The 21205-nt window shown below is 49.2% G+C and overlaps 1 protein-coding gene and 1 long non-coding RNA gene across 7 annotated transcripts in view; one reads left to right on the top strand and one right to left on the bottom strand.

Annotated features, from left to right (window-relative positions):
• CLMN (calmin) overlaps positions 1-21205 on the bottom strand; it is a 123421-nt gene that overhangs the window by 69813 nt on the left and 32403 nt on the right. The window lies entirely within an intron of this gene.
• Positions 813-19231, top strand: LOC110140616 (uncharacterized). 2 transcript variants are annotated; one of them, XR_011491765.1, is made up of 5 exons: positions 813-1152; positions 15531-15593; positions 16554-17283; positions 17394-17462; positions 18107-19231. It is a non-coding gene; the product is annotated as an uncharacterized lncRNA (long non-coding RNA). The 2 variants fall into 2 exon arrangements; XR_002314801.2 differs by lacking the exon at positions 16554-17283.

Below are 21205 nucleotides of genomic sequence, written 5' to 3'. Positions count from 1 at the left end.
TCCTTTCCCATCAAAGCGCCCACCCCACCCTCAGCCACCCCCATAGAACCAGGAGACAGTCCTCTCCCAGAGGACTGCTGTTGGCTGTGCTCTGACCTGGCAAGCTCTTCGCCTCTGGGAGATACTGGTTTCTCTGTTAGCTCCACCAGCCAGCTGTGAGGTCAAGGGTAATTTGCCTACCTTCTCTGGGATGGGCTGAATTGTGTTCCCTCAGAAATTTGTATGTTGAACTTCTAACCCCTTGGGATATTGGAGTTGACTGTACTTAGAGATGGGGTCTTCACGCAGACAGTTAAGTTGAAATGAGGTCACTAGGGTAGGTCCAAACCCAAGAGGCCTGGGGTCCTTACACACACACGGGGAAGACGACATGAACACATGGAGAAGAGGCCATCTACACCTAAGGAACAGACCCCACCGTCGTGGGTCTCAGGAGGAACCAACCCTGATCTTGGACTCGGCCTCCAGAGTGGTGAGCAAATACGTCTCTGCTATTAAAGCACCAACCTGTGGTACTGTGTGAGGCAGCATTAACAAACCAACAGATGCTCTGAGAGTCTCCTTCCCACCTGCACAATGACTAAAGTAATACCGCTGGCCCTGGCGTGTGGGGCGTGTCGGGGTAAGAATTATAAAGCCAGCACACGCGGCAGTCGTGCCACGGGCGTGCCTTCAACTGGAGCTCTTTCTTCTGTTCTAATAGTCACGCTGCTCCAAGAGGGGCAGAAGATCCTCCCTCCTTTGCTAGAACTCCAAGGAAGCGTGTTGTTGCCTTGACAACCGTGTTCCGACAGGAGGGGCCACGTTTCCATCTTTCTGAACAGAAGGCTCAAAGATGAAGGGCTGGGGGGAAAGCCAGCCTAGTCTCTATGTCTGTGGGATGAAGAAGATTCTGGGGATGGGCTCATGCCCAGAGAAGAGGGAAAGAAGTGTGCATGGTTCACTGGATGCCTGCAAAGAGTCTCCTGTGGAGGGAAGACGTGATGTCAAGCCTGGCATGGGGCATGCCCATGCGGCTGACCTTAACAAGTGCTGACGGGAGCCTCCGGCCAAGGGACCCAGAATGAAGATCAGAGAGACGAGAAAGACAGTGCTGGTAGGAAACACGTCTGGACAGACAGGGAGCATGTGGGGCCTGGTCCCGCGCACCAGGTAACAGGGCATCTCACGTGTGCATCTGTGTACTATGCGTGTATGTGGTGTGTGGGGGTGGTGTGTGTCGTAAGCATGTATTTGTGTATGGTGTGTGGGTGTGGTGTAGGGGCATGTGTGTTTGTTTGGGGGTAGGAATGTGTGTAAGGGGTGTGCGGTGTGTACAAGTATGCAGTGTGTGGCATGCGCGGGGTGTGTGAGTACAGGTGTACAGGTGGGGTATGTGATATGTGTGGGTGTTTGTCTAGAGCATGTGTGTTTGTATCGGATGTGTGTGGTGTGCGGTGTGGGGGAGTGGTGATGTGCGTGTGGTGTGTGGGTGTATGATTTGTGCTGTGTGTGCAGTAGATGTGTGGCCTGTGTGGAGAGGATATGCCACGTGTGGCTGTTCTGTGTGCCTGGTTGGGTAATGCATGTGGTGTGTCTGCATGTGTGTATACGCAGTGTGTGTGGTACGCTGGCTGTGTAAAGGTAGTGTAGGGCATGTGATGTGTGCGGATGTTTGTGTACGGTGTGTGTGTTTGTATATGAGGTGTGTGTGGTATGTGTGTGGGGAGTGGTGACATGTTTGGGTGCTGTGTGCAGTATGTGTGTATTTGTGTATATGGTTTATGTGTTAATCGTACATGTGTAGGGTGTCTGTGTGGTGTGTGTGTGTGTCTGTGAGTGTATATGCATGTGTGTCTATGTCTATGAGTGTGTATGTGTGTGTGTCTATGATGTCTGTGTCTGCGAGTGTATATGTACGTGTGTGTGTAAGTGTGTATGCATGTGTGTGTGTCTGTGGTATGTACCTGTGAGTGTGTATGTATGTATGTGTGTGTGTCTGTGTCTGTGAGTGTGTGTGTCTGTAAGTGTGTACGCATGTGTGTGCCTGTGAGTGTGTACCCGTGTGTGTGTGTCTGTGGTATGTGTGTCTGTGAGTCTGTATGCATGTGTGTATGTCTCTGATGTGTGTCTGTGTGTATGCATGTGTGTGTGTGCTTGTGGTGTGTGTGTCTGTGAGTGTGTATGCATGTGTGTATGTCTCTGATGGGTGTCTCTGTGTGTATGCATGTGTGTGTGTGCCTGTGGTGTGTGTGTCTGTGAGTCTGTATGCATGTGTGTATGTCTCTGATGTGTGTCTGTGTGTATGCATGTGTGTGTGTGCCTGTGGTGTGTGTGTCTGTGAGTCTGTATGCATGTGTGTATGTCTCTGATGGGTGTCTGTGTGTATGTATGTATGTGTGTGTCTGTGGTGTGTGCGTCTGTGAGCACGTATGTATGTATGTGTGTGTCTGTGGTGTGTGTGTCTGTGTGTATGCATGTGTGTATGTCTCTGATGTGTGTCTGTGAGTATGCATGTGTGTGTGTGCCTGTGGTGTGTGTGTCTGCGAGTGTGTATGCATGTGTGTATGTCTCTGATGGGTGTCTGTGTGTATGCATGTGTGTGTGTGTCTGTGGTATGTGTGTCTGTGAGTGTGTATGCATGTGTGTATGTCTCTGATGGGTGTCTGTGTGTATGCATGTGTGTGTGTGCCTGTGGTGTGTGTGTCTGTGAGTATGTATGCATGTGTGTATGTCTCTGATGGGTGTCTGTGTGTATGTATGTATATGTGTGTCTGTGGTGTGTGTGTCTGCGAGTGTGTATGCATGTGTGTATGTCTCTGATGTGTGTGTGTGTGTGCCTGTGGTGTGTGTGTCTGTGAGCACGTATGTATGTATGTGTGTGTCTGTGGTGTGTGTGTCTGTGTGTATGCATGTGTGTATGTCTCTGATGTGTGTCTGTGAGTGTGCATGTGTGTGTGTGCCTGTGGTGTGTGTGTCTGTGAGTGTGCACCCATGTGTGTGTGTGTCTGTGTTGTGTGTGTGTGTGCAGCTGTGTTCAGGGGTGGCTGCTGGACCCGGAAGCATGGACACAGGCCCGCGGGGCTGGGAAAGGAGCAGGACCCGGGCGGCTCCTCCTGGGGCAGGACGGAGGGAGGCGACCCTGTGTGGCTGTGACGCAGGCCCGAGCTGGGAGCTGGGACGCTGGGCGTGCCCCGGCTGCCCGCACCCGGGCTGGACCTCAGAGCGGGGAGGAAGCGCAGTGTGGGCCAGCGCAGCGGCTGCCAGAGCGTGCCCTTCGCAGGACCTGGGAGCCCGGCCCATGCCCACCTCTGCCCAGACCCTCCGGGGTTTCAGGAACCATCTGGGAGGAAGCAAGGGCAGGGCCGCGGCTCCGGTGGAGCTGCTGGGAGCTGACGGAAAGGCACGACCTTGGCCTGCTTGAGGACCTGGTTTGGCCCCGCTGGTGGGGCTGGGGAACGAGTTGACGTGTCTGCGTCTCGCCCTCCTGGGCCTGAGCACCCGAGGGCCCCGGCACTGACCCAGAGCACGGGGCCTCCGTCCCTGACCCACTGACCAGCACAGGGCAGACACCCGTTCTGAATTACATGTGTGCTGCTGAGCGAACGGAGGATGAAAGCGTCACATTTAACCGCAACCCCCTGAGTGCTTGACCTTCCTAATGAGGCCCTTCCTAATGCCGGACTCCTCAGCGTGCAGACCCAAGGCCGCGGGGGCCTGGCCCACCCACCTGTCCCCTCCTCATCTCCTCTCTCCCCCCTCACTGCCTCCTAACACGCCTGCTCGCCTGCCTCTGGGCCTTTGCACATACGGTTTTTGCACTGCCTGGAACACCCTTCCTGCCCTCCTCCACCTACTCGTCAAATTCCCCTGACCCGCCCTGCCCATCCTAGAATTGGGGGGGGGGGGGCCTCGTCTCTGCTCCCCACAACGGCAGCATCCAGGTCTCTGTGTCCTGGGACTTTCGCACCATCACTGCCTCCCGTGGGTGCCTGGTATTCAGTGTGCACATCATTCCTTCCTTCCTTCACTCAGCCCTGCATTTATTCGTCCATAAAACTCCAACATGCAAATCAAACTAATCAATCAAGTATTTGCAGAAAGAATCAAACACACAGTACCATGAGTAGAGTCCAGAGTTTTAACAGACGCAGTGCCAGCTTTCAAGGAGTTCATGCCATTGTCACTCAGTAAGATAAACGTGTGGGGAAAATGACAATGTCTTGCAGTTGATGTCACATGTCAAATCCATGGTAAATGTAATACATATTGTGGGGCAAGATGGGGTCAGAGAAAGATCTCTGAAGGCTGGAGAGACCATGGGAGGCTTCCTGGAAGAGGTGGCTTTGTGTTAGGTCTTGAGTGATGACATGATCAGGCTTATTCCTATTGATCAAAGGTAATACAGTTGATTCTCATTATTCACAGTAGTTCCATTCTAGAAAGTCACCACAAACACTGAATTAGCAAAAGTTGAATTACTCCTCCTATGGGAAACATGCGTTTGGGTTCCTACTCATGGTCACATTCTTTGTCAGCTGATCAACAGATACCTTGTTTTATGTGCGTTTCTGTCTAAAGACCCTATAGTTGATATATATTGTTGACTCATTAACATTGAACTCTGGGCCAATAGCACTGTAACTCAAGCCTGAACAAAGCTTATCTAATGTATGTACTTTTGCTGTAGGGCACATCACAGCCTTCTTGAACTTTACTACTGTGTTTAGGGGCCATTTTAAATAGCGAGATTACCAAGGAAAAAGCAGAAAAATGCTAAAAGCAAGCACACTAACAAGACCTCGAAAGAACACTTGTGGACAGTATGAGAAGCGAAACAAGAAGACGGTCATCACTTTGTTCCATCTCGGCTGGAACTTGTGAGTTAGACACTCAAGTCTTCTGTCACTCTGCATGTCTGCAAATGACCGTGTAAGGACTGATTTGGGGACTACAAATAACATGCTGATCAGGCAAGCTGCAAATATGGAATCCGCGGATAATGAGCATGGACTGTACTTAACAGCATCCCCTTTCACTGTAAACCACTGCACCATCTTTGATCTATACAGTCTTGAGAGTCACCAGGGTCTTGAGACCCGCACAGTGGGACCCATCATTGTTGTTGGGCAGGAGGCTCTCCCACCCCGGGCCATCCGAGGCTGATGGCAGGTATGCTGGTTCCTCCACCCCTCAGGGGACATAACCTACGGACCATCTCCCACCCACAGCAAGAACCTGGAAGGCATCAGCGTCCCCTTACTGCCCAGGCCTCTGAAAGCAACCATCAACTGTGTTCTGATAGGGAATGAATCCTGACAACTTGCAAGAAGCTCCCTCTCTCTGATGCCTTTCCTGGGAACTCCTCCTCCTCTGAGCCGTAGTTCGGCTCAGGGCCCAGAAGAGGATGACAGGCGCTGGGGCAGGGCCCGTGTCCACACCTGCATTCCCGATCATCCTGGGAAATCAAGCTGAACTCTCCACGTATCTCCCCACCTCGAGCAGGGCGCCAGCCATCGAGTGTCATCACCTGTTCAAAAGCGTTAATTAAAGCCACTCTCAGAGCCAACTCTGGAGACTCTGTTAAGTCAACGTTTTCTCTGGGTCTGTATTGGCCCTCTGGTTAACCCAGGTTTTAGCCTGGCTACCGAACATCTAGCCTTTCCCCAGCTGTTCTGCTCACTGGACGGGCCACCCTATCTCTCTCCACAAAAGACAAATATGTTCCAGTGATCACAGGACAGTTCAGCAAGCTATGACCTGAAAAATGATCTAGAACAAGCAGAGAATTGGCCAAGAGACATCCACTGGGCATTTATTACATGGCTCATAAAAATAGAAAATGGTCTCTCAAGCTCTGGCTTTGTGCCAGGCAGGCCCCATGCTACAGGCTTTAGAGATATGATCTGATCCAACCTCGCTAGGTTCCAGGTAGGGGCTGTTTTCTAGATTTTCTCATCATTTTCCAGAGGAGAAAGTCGGACTTAGGAAGTCAGGGGATGTGACCCAGGCCACATGGCTGGTCCTTCTGGGAGGTGGGATGCAGACCTAGGGATCATCTCCAGAGTTACCTCGTGGGGTTATCATGAGAGATGAATGAGCAAGTGTCTGGGAAGAGCAAAGACAAACGGCTGGCAAAGCAGACACCAGTGAGAAGGTTGTCACCCTCATCAGTACAGCCTTAGACTCTCCAAGTCCAGACTGAATATCACCACCCCTAAAGGGGCCTTCTGAAAAGAGACCTGTTACTAACCGAGCTTCAGCCAGGCCGGGACCAGCTTTGTGCTTGGTTTTGATATACCTACACCTTACTTAATTGATCCTTTTCCCCAGCCTGGTGCCCAATGGTGGAAAGACTGTGAGCTGGGAGGCCAGACCTGGTGGGCTCCACTCCTCACCAAGCCACTGTAAATTGGGCCAGTCCCCTAAATACCCTGTCTTTTAAACTTGGGGAGAACCATGAATCCACCATCCTCAGTTAAAGACGTGGTTCAAAAAGTGGCTGGTATTTTTACAAGATCACAGAGGCTCAAAGAGGTGACAGTTGCATTCTTAGACTATTTAGGAGGCAAGATTCACAACCAAGGTTCCCAGTGTCAACGTATTTTTGCAGGTCAGCTCACCACCTCTGTGAGCATGTTTGTAATAAACCTGGTGTGATGGTTAATTTTACATGTCAACTTGACTGGGTCATGTTCCCAGATATTTAGCGAAACATCATTCTGGATGTTTCTGTGAAGGTTTATTTTTTTGGAATGAGATTGACACTTAAATCAGTAGACTCTGAGTAAAACAGATTGCCCTCCAATAGGTGGGTGGGCCTTATCCCATCAGTTGAAGGCTGGACAAGAACAGAAATTGACCTCCCCTGAGTAAGAAGGGATTCTGCCAACAGATGGCCTTTGGACTTGAGCTGTGACTCTTCTGTGTGTCTCCAGCCTGATGGAGATTTTGGACTTGCCAGCCTCCATAAGTACATGAGCCAATTCCTTAAAATAAATCTGTGTATACACATGGGATTCCCGGGTGGTGCGAGAGGTAAAGAATCCACCTGGCAATGCAGGAGGCATAACAGACAGGTTTGATCCCTGAGTCAGGAAGAAATCCCTTGGAGAAAGGCATGACAACCCACCCCAGTATTCTTGCCTGGAGAATCCCATGGACAGAGGAGTCTGGCAGGCTTGCAAAGAGTTGGACACGACTGAAGTGACAGCACACATACATGCAACCTGTGGGTTCTGTCTCTCTAGCGGACCCTCACTAAAACACCCTGGGCTGAGCTGTGGCCCCTGCGAGTGTGGGTAAGAGGAGAAAGTCACTACCTGCGAATCAGACCTCCTGCCTGCAGCCATCTGCCACTGCTCCAACCATATCAGTTTCTCATTTTTGCTTCCAGTGAATCATATTTCAAGCAGCTGGCTGGGATCAGAAGGAACAAGGCATTCTTTTCCTGCTTAGACACAGCCGGGTAGAACACTGGCCTTCCAGTAGCCTGAAGCAGATAGAGGGAAGGAGGGCCTCCCCGGTGACATTCTCCAGCCTTGAGGAAAAAGAACATTCTTGTTGAATGAACTTAAGTTTGAATATAGTCAGATTCTCTCTATAGCAACAGTCTCACAACACAATTCTCTAGGCAGCTGCGAGCCATCTCCTGGTGAAACCCAGCTCACGTGCAGGCCAGAGGAGAAGCCGCCATCTGGGCCTGGGACAGCAGGACCGTGTGGGACAGATGGTCAGAGCGACTCCTCGGCTTCAGACCTGAATGAAGTAGAGGAAGTGAGCAGCGCTACCGTCTTTTGATTTGGGAGTTCACAGGTGTTCGTATAAACACATGCTTCCCCTCTAATTCCCAGATCTCCTGAAAGGCGGTCAGATGGCCTGACCCACAGCAGAACTGAAAGGTCTTCATCCCAGGCTGTGATTCGAAGGTCTTCATCCCAGGCTGTGATTCGTGATAAAGGTTATAGCACTTTCTGTTCATACGGTGCCTTTCAACTCAGCACACGGTCTGTACTCATGGTCCCACCAGACAAAGACATGGCCTCTTGACTCCCAGGCTCCCCTCCTGCAGCCCTAAGCCCAGCAACCTGCCTACCAAAGTTCAGGCTCCCGCCCCAAAGTGTGAAGACACTCCCGGGAGGTGACTGCATCCTCCGACCCCTGCATCTAGCTGGGGTCATGTGACGAGGTCGAGCCAGTGGATGGGGTGGAAGTGTGCATGTCACTTTCGGCTTGGTCGTCCACCCTGTCGTGTGCTCCTACCCCAGCTCTCCCATCCCATCTACTGGCAGGAGGGCTGTATGACTTGGCATGAGTGAGAAATTAACTTCCGCTACATGAAACCACTGTGATGCGTGGGCTTATCTGTTAGAGCAGCTCACATTCCCCCCAGACAGGTTCCTATTTTATAAAGGAGAAAACAAAACCTAAGGAGAAGGATGACTTGGGCAGGGTCAAACAGCCCGCCAGGTGGGCCAAGCTCAGGACTCAGGCTGTCAGTGGGGACCCTCCCGCAACAAAGTACCATATCTCTTTGCCAAACCACAGTCCAGTCAAAGGCTATCTTTATTGACCATCTCCCTGTCATTGACACCTAAACTCAGTGTTTCCCAAGTAAGTCAATGAAAAATAATCCATTCCCCCTTACGCTAGCCAAATCCTCACTTATCTTTTTTCAAGACACAATTTACATACTATATTCCTATTTAAAGTACAGGTCTGTGGGTTTTAGTATGTATACAGAGTTGTGTAAATGTCGCCACAATCTAATTTCAGAACACTTGCTTCAAAAGAAATCCCATACTCATTAGAAGTCATTCTATACTCCCCACACTTCCCTCCCCTGGCTAAGCGGTAAAGAATCCGCCTGCCAATACAGCTTACAGATGTAAGCGCAATCCTTGGGTCAGGAAGATCCTTTGGAGAAGGAAATGGCAACCCACTCCAGTATTCTTGCCTGGGAAATCCTATGGACAGAGGAGGCTAGCATCCTACATTCCATGGGGTTGCAAAAGAGTGGGACAAAACTTAGCAACTAAATAACAACTACTAAACTCCCCACCTTCCTCTCCAGCCTCAGGCAAACTTTAATCTACTTTCTAGCTCCCTTAATTTGAGACATTTCACATAAATGGAGTCTTATGTTATGTGGCCTTTTGTGACTTGCTTCTTTTGCTTAGTGTAATGTTTCTGAGGTTCATTCATGTTACAGCATGAATCAGGGCTTCATTCCTTTTCACTGCTGAATAATATTCCATAGTACTGATTTACAGAATTTCATTTATCCATTCCATGTTGATGGACACTTCAGCTGTTTCCAGTTTTTTTAATAATTCTGCAATGCTGCTATGAACATCCATGTACAACTTTCTGTGTGTATCTATGTTTTCATTTTTCTTGGATAAACACCTGTGAGTGGAATTGCTGGATTATATAGTAACTGATATTTTGAGGGATTGCCAGAATGCTTTCTAAAGCAGCTGCACCATCCCCTATATTCCCACAGCAGCGTATGAAGGTTCTAGTTTCTCCACATTCTTGTCAACACTTGTTATTGTCTGTCTTACTGGTTTAAGCCATCTAGTGTTTGTGAAGTGGTATTTCACTGTGGTTTCTGTTTCATTTCCCTAAGGACTAATGATGTCTATTCCGATTCTTTGCCCATTTTTAATTGGATTGTTTGTCATTTTACTTCAAGATACAAGTATACATTTTGATGCAAGTCCCTCATCAGGTATGTTGTTCTGTCCTTTAGTCGCTAAATTGTGTCTGACTCTTCTAAGACCCTGCAGACTGTAGCTCACCAGGCTACTCTGTCCATGGGATTTCGCAGGCAAGAATACTGGAGTGGTTGCCATCTCCTCCTCCAGGGGATCTTCCCAACCCAGGGTTCGAACCCACATCTCCTGCCTTGGCAGGCGAATTCTTCACCGCTAAGCCTCGGCTCATCACTAAATAAATAAAAGTCCACAGGCTACAAGAGCATTCAAGAAAGGCTCTGAAAGGCTCAGTGGTGTTTGGGATGGATCAGTAACAACCATACACTTGGTGCATCTGTACACTCACGGCTGTATCCAGGGAATTTAATAATTTTGATTATCAGCCTGGGTCGGGGTGGGTAAGTGTGAGTGGACGCTTGACCTGCGGTTCTACAAACACTGCCTATGCTCTCACCTACCGGTCTCCACTCTGACTACATATCTTAGGTCAACAATAATACCAACAGCTACAAAACTCTGTTTGCCAGAGCCGGCCGGACAATCAGTGACTGCGTAGCCCTTTCAAAGGCTTTCTACGGAGCCATTGTCCACCCAGTCCAGCCTGCACTCAGACTCTCACTCTGAACCCAGCTTAGCTGACCAATCTTGAACCTTTTCCCCTACTTTGGTTGAAAAATAGAAAACAGATACTTTGCCCATGTGGTTCGAGAGTTGTTTTACTTCTTTTTCTCCGTGTGTGTTTTTGTGGCAGAGAAAGACAAGGAAGAGTTTTGCCCTGTTATTTTCTTAGGTTTATGAGCTGGGCTCTGGCTTAGCGATCAGTTTTACTCCATCCATGATTGCAGTCTTTCTATTTCCCAGTTATTATCATTTCTTGTCCCCGCATTTGCAGTGTAGTCCTTGCCTCCTGCTTTTGGCTCAAGCTTGCTTCCTCCTGGAAATGCTCAGCTCTCAGATCTCTGCACACCCCCAGTCCATCTCTCTCTTCTCTGGTCTTTTTCTCCCCATTGCTCTGCTTGGAAACGCCTGTTTTCTTTCTCCCCTCCCTGCCCGCCCATCTGACCCACACTGCACTAACCACACCTTTTAAGCTTCCCAAGGCTACGTGGCATCTGGGACACTGAAATCAGCCGGTATTTTAATTGCCACCCCTGCCCAAGCTTGGCAGGCATGGACCCGTGATTAGCTGTCATCATGCCATCACGTGGTCAGCAAACATACCCCCTGGGGAGCTGCCTGCATCTCTCTGCAGCAGCGGCTGCCACATGCCATTTCCTGTTGGTTCCTGGACACCAGGGCACATGGCTCTGGTCACTGGTTAGGAGGGAAGCGTGTCCTGAGCCCCAGGGAGCTGGTCCCAGCACGCTGCCTAAGAAGGACACCTCCAAACCTGTGACTACTGGTGGGGGAGCCCCTGACTGGGTGTGTCTCACAATATTTTTATAAGACAGTCACTTCTTCATTCAACAAACAATTACCGACCCCTCCTATGGGCCAGACAGTGCTCCAGGCCCTGGGGAAACAGCATAGGTGGGTATTTTGCAAATGATGCCAACAAAAGCCCCAGATGTGTGACACCTGCAAGTCTGATATGGAGAGGCTAACAACCAAGGGAATAAATACACAAAATGACTAGTCTGTTAGTAGGGTATAAGAGCCAAAGAGAAAAATCAAACATAAAAGGGAAGGGAGAAGGAGCCTGTGAGTGAAGCATGAAAAATGGTGGTATTTTAATGCTCCCAATTAAAATTTCAACCAGTAGTCCTCACTCTGGCACGATTCTGACCCCAGGGGACATTTGGCAATTCCTGGTTTTTGATGATCACAGCTCGGGGGGAAGGCGCTACAGGCATCTGGTGGGCAGAGACCAGAGAGGCTGTTAAACCTCCTCTGATGCACAGCACAGCCCCTCATGACGTAGAGTGATCTGTTCCAAGATATCCCTAGTGCTGAGTTCCAGAAACCCTGGCTAGGGAAGGCTTACCGAAAAGGAGACATCTCAGTCCAGACCTGAGGGCAACAGAGGGTAGCAAGTATATATGATCACACACACATGCACACGTTGGTGTGCACGGATTCTGACAGAGGTTGGGCATGTAGTATCTTTTCAGTGAGATTCGTCATTGTTATTCCTGTATCCAGGTCAGTACCACAGACACCTGGGGGGTGTTGAGGACACAGGGAAATAAAGGCAGGACTAAGAAGGCACTTGTGGGAGGCAGAAGGACGGACGGAAGCAGAGAGAAGCGGTGCGGCGAAGGCCAGGGATCTCGCGCCGGGGGCCGGGCCACGGCTGGAGGGGCAGGGAAGGTGGTCAGCGGGGCTGGAGTGGCACTGACCCCTCTAAACCCTTCCGGAATGTCCAAATCTCACAGAGACCCAGATGCAGAGGACAAACTTACGGATAACAAGGCGGGGAAGGGAGGAGTGGGATGAACTGGGAGGCTGGAACTGACAGGTATACTCGCCTACATAGAAAAGAGATAACTAACGAGAACGTACTGCATAGCACAGGGAACTCTCAACGTTCTGCAGTGACCTAAATGGGAAGGAAATCCAGAGGGGATATTGGTACATGCATAGCTGATTCACTTTGCCATACAGCAGAAACTAACACAACGGTATAAAGCAATACTCCAATACTCCAATAAAAATAACAATAACAATAATAAAAAGGATTCCCGCATCTCTGCCCTTAAAGCACCTCTAATTAGAAGAGATCTGGAAGACAGAGCAAACAGGTGCAACGGGAGCCCCTGTTTGGATCCCAACTTGAACAACAATGGCAGAAAGCAAAACCAAAGCCATGCATGAAGATAATTAGGGAAATCTCAGTGCTGGTGGTGTTCGACGATATTAAAAGGATTTTGTTTGACTTGTCAGGTGTGATGATGTTGCCATTCCTATGGTTTGAAAATGTTTCTTTTGGAGCTCTCATCTAAAACATCTGCAGATAAAATGAGCTGAGGTCTGGGATTTGCTTCAAAACAATCAGGGCCGGTGGGGGAGGCGGACTGGGGGCACAGGGTGACATACGGGAGATCGAAGCTGGATTAGTGCTGAAGCTGCAAAGGGTGAAGTGTACACTGTTCTCTTCTACTTTGGTGAACGCTTGAAATACTCTATAATCACATTTTTTTAAATTAATAGGAATTAAAATATATGGTGGGCTTCCCAGGTGGTGCCAGTGGTAAAGAAACTGCCTGCCAATTCAGGAGACCTAAGAGACTTGAGGGAAAAGGTTTGGGGAATCAGTTCTGTCATCCCCTCCCGGTAGGCAGACGTGGGTGCGGGAATCTCTCCCTGGGCCCCGAACTGGTGCTGCCTGGTGCCGTGAGCACAGGGAGAGAGGGAGGGTCTCGTCACATGCCCCTGCTGCCAGGACCCCCTTCACTAATTTCCTGGCTGAGTGAGGCCTTAATAAGAGGCTGGCATTTTGGACAGGCCATCTCAAGGTGCTCTCAGAATAAAATGGGAGTTTGTATGTGCCAAGAAGCCTTTGCCAAGGACCCATCCCCAGTCCCAGGCCACCAAGAGCATCTTACAGATGGGGACCTGGTCCAGGCCAAAGATGAAGAATCAAGCTTAGATGTCAGACTTCTGATTAGCTGACTTGCTGGAGATGCAAACAAATGAGGACCGGAAGTCTTAGCTGCGAGTTCCTGTCCCACCTGCAACCTCACTGAATCATTTCAAAGAACAGCATTCAGAGAAGTCATCAGGACAAAACTATCCAAAGTCACACAAGTCCGAGATAACCAACGCTTATCTTCTGACGATCCGCACTGCTCTTGATGGAAATTTTGGTGAGCTCAATAACTTTCCTTCTGGTGTTTCAAATAGAAAGCAGCAGTCACTCTGGTTCAGCCGTTCAGGGCAGTGCTTAGAGATTAGTTAGGCTAGTCAAGAGCAGAAGAGAAACAGGAAATGAAAACATGAAATGGGAAAGATGAGCGCAAAGCACAGAGAATCAGGTGGGGGTCAGGGACTCCCTCAAATCCAGACTAATCAATCAATGAAGAATCCTTCATTCATTCAACAAACCATGAATATTAACTCTGTGCCCGGCACTGTGTTAGACACAAGAACTCACAGGATGGAAACACAGCATCCCCGCCCTCCAGGAGCTCATGGTCTAAAAGCAAGGAGGTCTAAGCTACCATCTCCAGCAGCAGTAAGCTCCTCATTCCCTTGACTGGGGGAAAATCAAGGAAGGTTCCCAGAGGAGGTGATGTCTGGAGAAGCTAAGCTTTAAAAGCTACATAGGTGCCCTCCCAGACAGTGCTCTGGGTCAGTCTGAAACTGCCAGCATCAGGAGACCTCTGGATGCAGGAATCCCTTGGCCTTGGCAAAGGCAAAACAGTCTCTCTGCTCACAGATGCTCCACTAGGCCCCGGGGAAATCAGTGGCAGGCATTTCATGCTCACACATAAGTAAACTACTACACAGGACCATAATTAAGTCTATACTGGGAAACGCTTCTGAGACTTCTTAGAATCTGCTATGGCAACATATGTTGGCTTGAAATTAAGATGGCCCTATTCAAAGCCATTCTTAACTGAAATCTTCCTATCTGGACACTTGGAAGCAGGTTTTAGAAATTTTGACTTTCAGCTCTCAATGATGGTTTGTGACAACATGATGTTTTCTTGCACAGAGATGGGCTACTCCAACACTGGGCGATGAAAGGAGAGAGGGGAGCAGGTGTGTGTGTGTTCTCCATCCCTTGATCCACCAGAGAACTCTCCACTTTTGTCTGCTATGGGCCACACCCTCTGGACGTGCTTGTGTGTCTCTGGTCAAGGGTAGTAACTTTCCTCAGAGTGGCAGCTGCATGAGGAGGTGAGAATATGTGAATTGGGTTCTGAAGGATGAATAAGAGTTCACCAGCCACAGTAGCCGGAGAAGAGAATGACCGGGGAACAGTGTGTACCATACACCTGAGCAGTTTGGTTTTGCAGGAGCAGAGGATGGGTAGAAGGCAAGTGCCTTCAATCATTCAAGACGCTGAATGATTTTTGTTGCGCTATGATCTGGACTTCGACGCAACTATGGGGGATGGTCAAATCAGAGTTAAGAACATCACTCTGGTGGCCTGTGGAGAGGAGGCCAGGATGGGAAGTAAGAACAAGTCAAGAAGTCATTTAGGAAGCTGTCTCCGTCCAGGCCCAAGTGATGGGAGCTTGGACGAGGGCAGGCACTGGTCACACTTTAAGCGGCTTCTCAGGCCACGTCCCCCAGGGCTATTGCACTTTGCTTCCGTGACCTTCCCGGAATCCCAGTCCCTCCGCCTTAGCCGGTCCTTGCACCTCCCCTCTGACAGTCCCCTCCGACACTCCTCTCCTAGGAATCTGCAGAAGCAGTGAGAAGAGATTCTGATGAGCTGACGGTGCAAACCAGCACAGTCCTGTGGATCTGAGCATCACGTCTGTGTCTACATGAATAAATAAAAACCTGTCCGCCCACGTTGGTCCTCTGCCCACAAACCCTGCATCTGAGAGCAGCGTCTCTCCTAGCTCAGCCCCGCGGTCAGTCTCCACCGAAGCCCAGTGCCTCACACAAACCAGAGGGCCAGGTGTGCGGGGCCTGCCTCGACCTGCCTGGCCTCCTCAGCACAGGTCTGGGGCCCTAGGAACCTCAGGGGAGCAGGGTGAATCAGCGGCAGTAACTGGATCCATAATTCCCAATGATTCTGAGAGTGAAAGGAGGGTCTGTGAGTTTCCCTTCTTGGAGTGCCGGGGTGGCCAACCCTGCCGGGCCCCATGCCCAGGGTCTCTGATATAGCGGCCTGGGGTGGGGGCCTGATAACCAGCATTTCTAATCCATCCCCAGGTGATGATGAAGCTGCCGCCCAGAAATCACACTTCAAGAACCTCTGCTCCAAGAGCTTAGCAGGTAAGATTTCCATAAACCAAACTTTCAACAAGACTTGGGCACCTGAGAAGTTCTGGGATTCTGGGTCTTTGGTGGGATCCCATAGCTCACCATTCACGACCAAAACCATCCACTCTCTTCTATCTCCACATCCTCCTATGTTTTGAGGGGACAGAGGGGTTCCTGGCCAGCTCTCTGCAGTTTCCCTTCTCAATCAACCCCAAAACAATTAGCGGACATCAAAATTCTGTGTGCATGCTTAAATGCCACCTACCAGTTTACAAAAGCATTTCCTGACCGTTAGCTGAGGGGTCCTTTCAGTGCGTCTCTGACTCAAGGCAGGTTTGATGCCAATTTTGCAGCTGAGAAAACAGCCGCAGGAAGGTAGTGACTAGCCTAAGATCTCACAACTGAAGAACAGAGGGGCCTAGGAGAGGCATCTGGCCTCGGCCTCTAAACCCGGTAGGATTTCAGCATCACCATAGCAGCATCCTCCCAGAAGTCCTGTATTCAAAGACCTCACTCACACCAGATCCCCCACTTGGAGAGGACAAACCTGGGCAGCTACAGCCCAGAGTGGCCACAGGTATGACCTGGCCAGTCTTGGGGGCAAGGGAGCCCTTGGAGGGGACTGAACGAAGGCTGAGGATCAGAGGAGGCTTCTTGAAAGAGGTAAGATGAAGGGAAGTTAGGCAGAATGAGATGGCAGGGCTGCAAGGAACAGTGTTCCAGGCAGAGGGAACAGGAGATACAAAGGATGAGATGCAAGAGAGAGCAATTGAGACTCGAGCAGCCGGAGAATCGGTTCTCCCAGGTGACTAAGGGCAAGGTCAAAGAGACAGGTAGATTCTGCGCTTGGGGGTCTCACGATGGAGTCTGGGTTCATCTTATCCATCGCGGGCAGTAGTGTGAGCGGGTACTCTTTTGAAAGCTGTTTGGACATCTCTACTAAAATGAAACATGTCAAACCTTTCAATTTAGCAAGTCCACCTCTGAGTACAACCCAGAACAAGTGTTGAAGTCCACCAAAAGGCATGCCCAATAAATGTTCTTAATCACAGTATTCATAGAAGCCCCACACTAGAAACGACATAACTGCCATCCATAAGACGAAAGGAAAAGTGTGCTGCTTTAACACAAAGAGATATTATACAGCCATGAAAAAGAAGGAACGACTGCTCCCTACAACCTGAACGAGTCTCACAGACACATATCAAGCGAAAGACATCACAACATAGGTACATAAAGAATGCAGGCTGCATGATTCTATTTATATAAAGTTCAAGAACAAGGACTGCTCATCATGGTGAAAGGAATCATAACAGAAGTTACTGCTGGAGGCTGGTGTTTACAGGGAAGGGACATAGCGGGGAAGCTCCTGGGGTTCTACAGGTTCCCTTCCTGTGATTCTGAGGAGTAGTTGCACAGATGGTGCACTTGTTAAAATTCACCAATTTGTAAGCTGAAAGTTGGGCTTCCCAGGTGGCAAGGCAAGGTGGTAAAGAATCTGCCTGCCAATGCAGAAGACACAAGAGACACAGGTTCAATCCCTGGATTGGGAAGATCCCCCGGAGGAGGAAATGGCAACCCACTCCAGTATTCTTGCCTGGAAAATTCCACGTACAGAGGAGCCTGGCAGGCTACAGTCCATGGAGTCGCAAAGGAGTCAGACAAAACTGAGCAACTGAGCACACACAAGCTGAAGATTCAGGTAATCTGTACATCATACTGTATACATATTACACTTAATAAAAGAAACACATTGAGTGATATTCTTACTGTATCTATATTATACCTTGATTTTTTTTCCCCTACCAATAGGAGAAATTATGGAGAGAATGGCACAGAATTAAAGTCAGAGGGATGGATTTCTGCAGCGGTCAGACCCAGGTATGGTTATTTAGAATCTTGACATGTTAACGCTTGGGACTTCCCAGGTGGCTCAGTGGTAAAGAATCTGTTAAGCAGGAGACGTGAGTTCAATCCATGAGTTGGGAAGATCCCCTGTAGAAGGAAATGGCAACCCACTCCAGTATTCTTGCCTGGGAAATCCCATGGACAGAGGAGCTGGGAGGTCCAGTCCATGGGGTCCAGTCCACGGGGTCGCAAAGGGTCAGATGTGACTTGGTGACTACCCCACCACCACAGTAAATGTGCAGTGTTGTGGTGCAATCCCATGGACAGAGGAGCTGGGAGGTCCAGTCCATGGGGTCCAGTCCATGGGGTTGCAATGGGTCAGATATGACTCAGTGACTAACCCACCACCACAGTAAATGTGCAATGTTGTATTAGTTTCCAGTGTGAAGCAAAGTATTAAGTTATACACACACATATACAAGTGCATACATATACATTATATATATATATATATATATATATATTCTTTTCCAGATTCTTTTCCATTATATGCTATTACATAGGTTTTCCCGTGCTATATAGTAGGTCCTTGTTGTTTACCTATTTTATATATAGTAGTGTTAAATATTAATTCCAAACTCCTACTTTATCCCCTATCCCATCTCCACTAAATTAAGGATCTGGACGTGGAGAGATCCTGGATTCTCTGGATAGGCCCAGTGGAATCACAAAGGTCTTTATAAGAGAGGGGCTGAGAAGGATTTGATCCAGAAGACAGATGAGAAAGCCGTTGACAGAAGCAGAGTCAGCAACAGAAGAAGAGATGCTGCTGGCTATGAGGCTGGAGGAAGGGGCCACGAGCCAAGGAACCCAGGTGGTCTCTAGAAGCAAGAAAAGGCAAAGAGACAGATTTTCTCCTGGAGTCTCTGGAAGGAATACTGCCCTGCTGGTCCCTGGGCAGTGAGACCACATGACCTCCAGAACGGTCAGATAATAAAGCTATGTTCTCTGATATTATATATTAATGCATACATGTAGATCCCAGAAAAATGATATAGATGACCTTATTTGATAAACAGACATAGAGAACAAACATATGGACACCATAAGGGGAAGTGGGGCAGGGGGTGGGATGAGCTGGGAGACCGGGATGGACATATATACGTGACTGAGTATGAAACAGGTAACTAACAGACCCTACTGTGTAGCACAGGAAACCCTACACGGCGCCCGGCTGCGCTTCTGTGCTGTGCTCAGCTGTGTCCAGCTCTTTGCAACCCCACGGACTGCAGCCCACCAAGCTCCTCTATGTGATTTTCCAGGCAAGAATACTGCAGGGGGTTACCATGTCCTACTCCAGGGGATCTTCCCGACCCAGGGACTGAACCCGTGTCTCTTGTGTCTCCTGCATTGGCAGATTCTTCACCACTGTGCCACCTGGAAAGCCCAGACACAGGGCTCTACGATGACCTAAATGGAAAGGGAATCAAAAAAAAAGAGGGGATATATGTAAACGCAGAGCTGGTTCAGTTGGCTGTATAGCAGAAACTAATGGAACATGGTAAAGCAACTAGACTAACATAAAAATCAATGAAAAAATAAAGCTGTGTTCTTTGAAACCAGGAAGTGTGTGGCGATTTGAGACAGCATCCACAGGAAACTCACAAGCTTCCTTAAGATGCTGTGAGGAGTTGAATGTCAGATCAGCTTTGCTGTTCTCTGAATTTCCCAACCTCACCCAGTGGCACAGCCATGGGTGCCTCATCAACCCCAGTTGTGGGACGTCCCTGGAGGTCCAGTGGTTAAGACTCCACCTTCCAATGTGGGGAACGTGGGTTCAACCCGATTGAATCCCTTGCAGCCAAAAAAAAAAAACAAAACATAAAACAGAAACAACACGGTAACAGATTATCAATACAGACTTTAAAAATGATCCACATCAAAAAAAAATTTAAAACAAAACAAAACCCCACACCAGCTGTATGAAGGGAGTATACAGGGGATATTAAAAGAGCAGAGCTTGGAGACAGACCCTGATAAGACCCTGATTCTGTCCTTTCTCAGCCGGGTGAGCTGGGACAAGCTAACCTCCCCGAGTCTCACCTATAAAATGGGTGTTATGTTATTCTATATCTGTTTCGTTTTGTCTGGATTGCTCAGATTAGAAGAGTTCACTGGCCGTTGGGGGTGAGGGTGGGGTGGGGTGGGTGGTGGTGTTAAGTACAGGGCGAATGAGTCTCAGCAGTCAGGAATAACGATGCACAAAAGCCAGGATACAAGGGGGCGTGCATCCCATGTGGCTGCAGAACAGGTCACAGGAAAACATGCCTGGCAAGGGCCCAGTTCTCTGAAATGGTCACTGTATTAGTTTCATTATTATTAGTAGCCTCCAAGCTATCTGCTAGGCTCCGGCCTGACCAAGCTGTTGTGGCGAATTCTTCATTTCCAAAAGAACAGGAACAACTGAAAAAGAAACCACCTTGGAACGGGTTTTAGCTGGCTGGGGTGGAACTGGGGATGCTTCCGTGTCCCTGGTTACTGATGACAACATCCACTCATGGACCGGCAGGTGTGCGCCTCCAGACTGCCTGGGACTTGGCTCACCCTCCAGGAAACCACCTGTTGGGACCGCCGCGTTCAGAGGGAGCCCAGCTGCCTAGCAATGCTCCGTAAACAGATGCCTCCTCCCAACCACGCCAGTCTGCATCCTCCTGTTCCCACAGCTCCTGCCCTTCTGGGAGCTAATACCTCTGGCCGCAGAGTGCCGATGCCAACAGAACAAGACACACACACACATACACACACACGCACACACACACGGAAACCAGACACCCTCATCCTGCCTGAAAATGTCCCTGGCCAGAGTGACCGCCTCTCATCCCCAGAGGTTCCTGGTTACAGGCATGGCTGGGTACGGTCACTTTTACAAATAAACATCAACTCCCCCAGAATGCCGGTGAAGGGAAGGTGAGATTGGTCCTAGCAAAGGCATCAAGGGAATGTAGAGTGGTATTGCCCTCCCAAAAAAGGTTTTGAATTATCCGGAGCTCCAAAAAGAAATTCCTAAATCCAGTGACCCAATATGTTTGTACCTCTTTATTTGTCCTAAAGATCATCAGAAACCAGGAGAACGAATGAACAGGCATGGAACTTCATCACAGCAGGATGTATCAAAAACAGTGAGAAGCTGGAGGAGCCCTGAATGGTAAACAGTGGTTAAAAAAATCACAGGGAGAAGTCTCATGCAGCCACAGAAATGGTGTTTATCCAGCTTTTAAGACGTGGGAAAATTCTGAGATCCTAATACAAAATGAAAAGGAGCAGGGTTCAAAATTGTGTATGTTCGTGCTAAATCACTTCAGTTGTGTCTGACTATTTGCCGACCCTATGGGCCATAGCCCGCCAGGCTCCTCTGTCCATGGGATTCTCCAGGCAAGAATACTGGAGGGGGTTACCATCTTCAGGGCATCTTCCTGACTCAGGGATTGAACCCACATCTCTTGCATGGGCAGGAGGGTTCTTTAACCACTAGTGCCTCCCGATAAGCACACAAAATTGTGTACAGGATTGGCCAAATGACGAAAAGCATTTATTGAGCACTCACTGTGTGCCTTACTGTGAGAACCCCAAGGACAGAGGAGCCTGGCAGGCTGCAGTCCCTAGAGTCACAGAGTCAGACACGACTGAAGCCACTTAGCACTACTGTGTGCCTGGCACTGGGCTGGGGCTTGACATATATTTATATGACATCATTTAGCCTCACTGCAAGCCCTCGA

This window comes from Odocoileus virginianus, chromosome 16, assembly GCF_023699985.2.
Source record: "Odocoileus virginianus isolate 20LAN1187 ecotype Illinois chromosome 16, Ovbor_1.2, whole genome shotgun sequence".
Lineage (NCBI taxonomy): Eukaryota > Metazoa > Chordata > Mammalia > Artiodactyla > Cervidae > Odocoileus > Odocoileus virginianus.
This window is presented reverse-complemented; position numbering and strand designations above follow the sequence as displayed.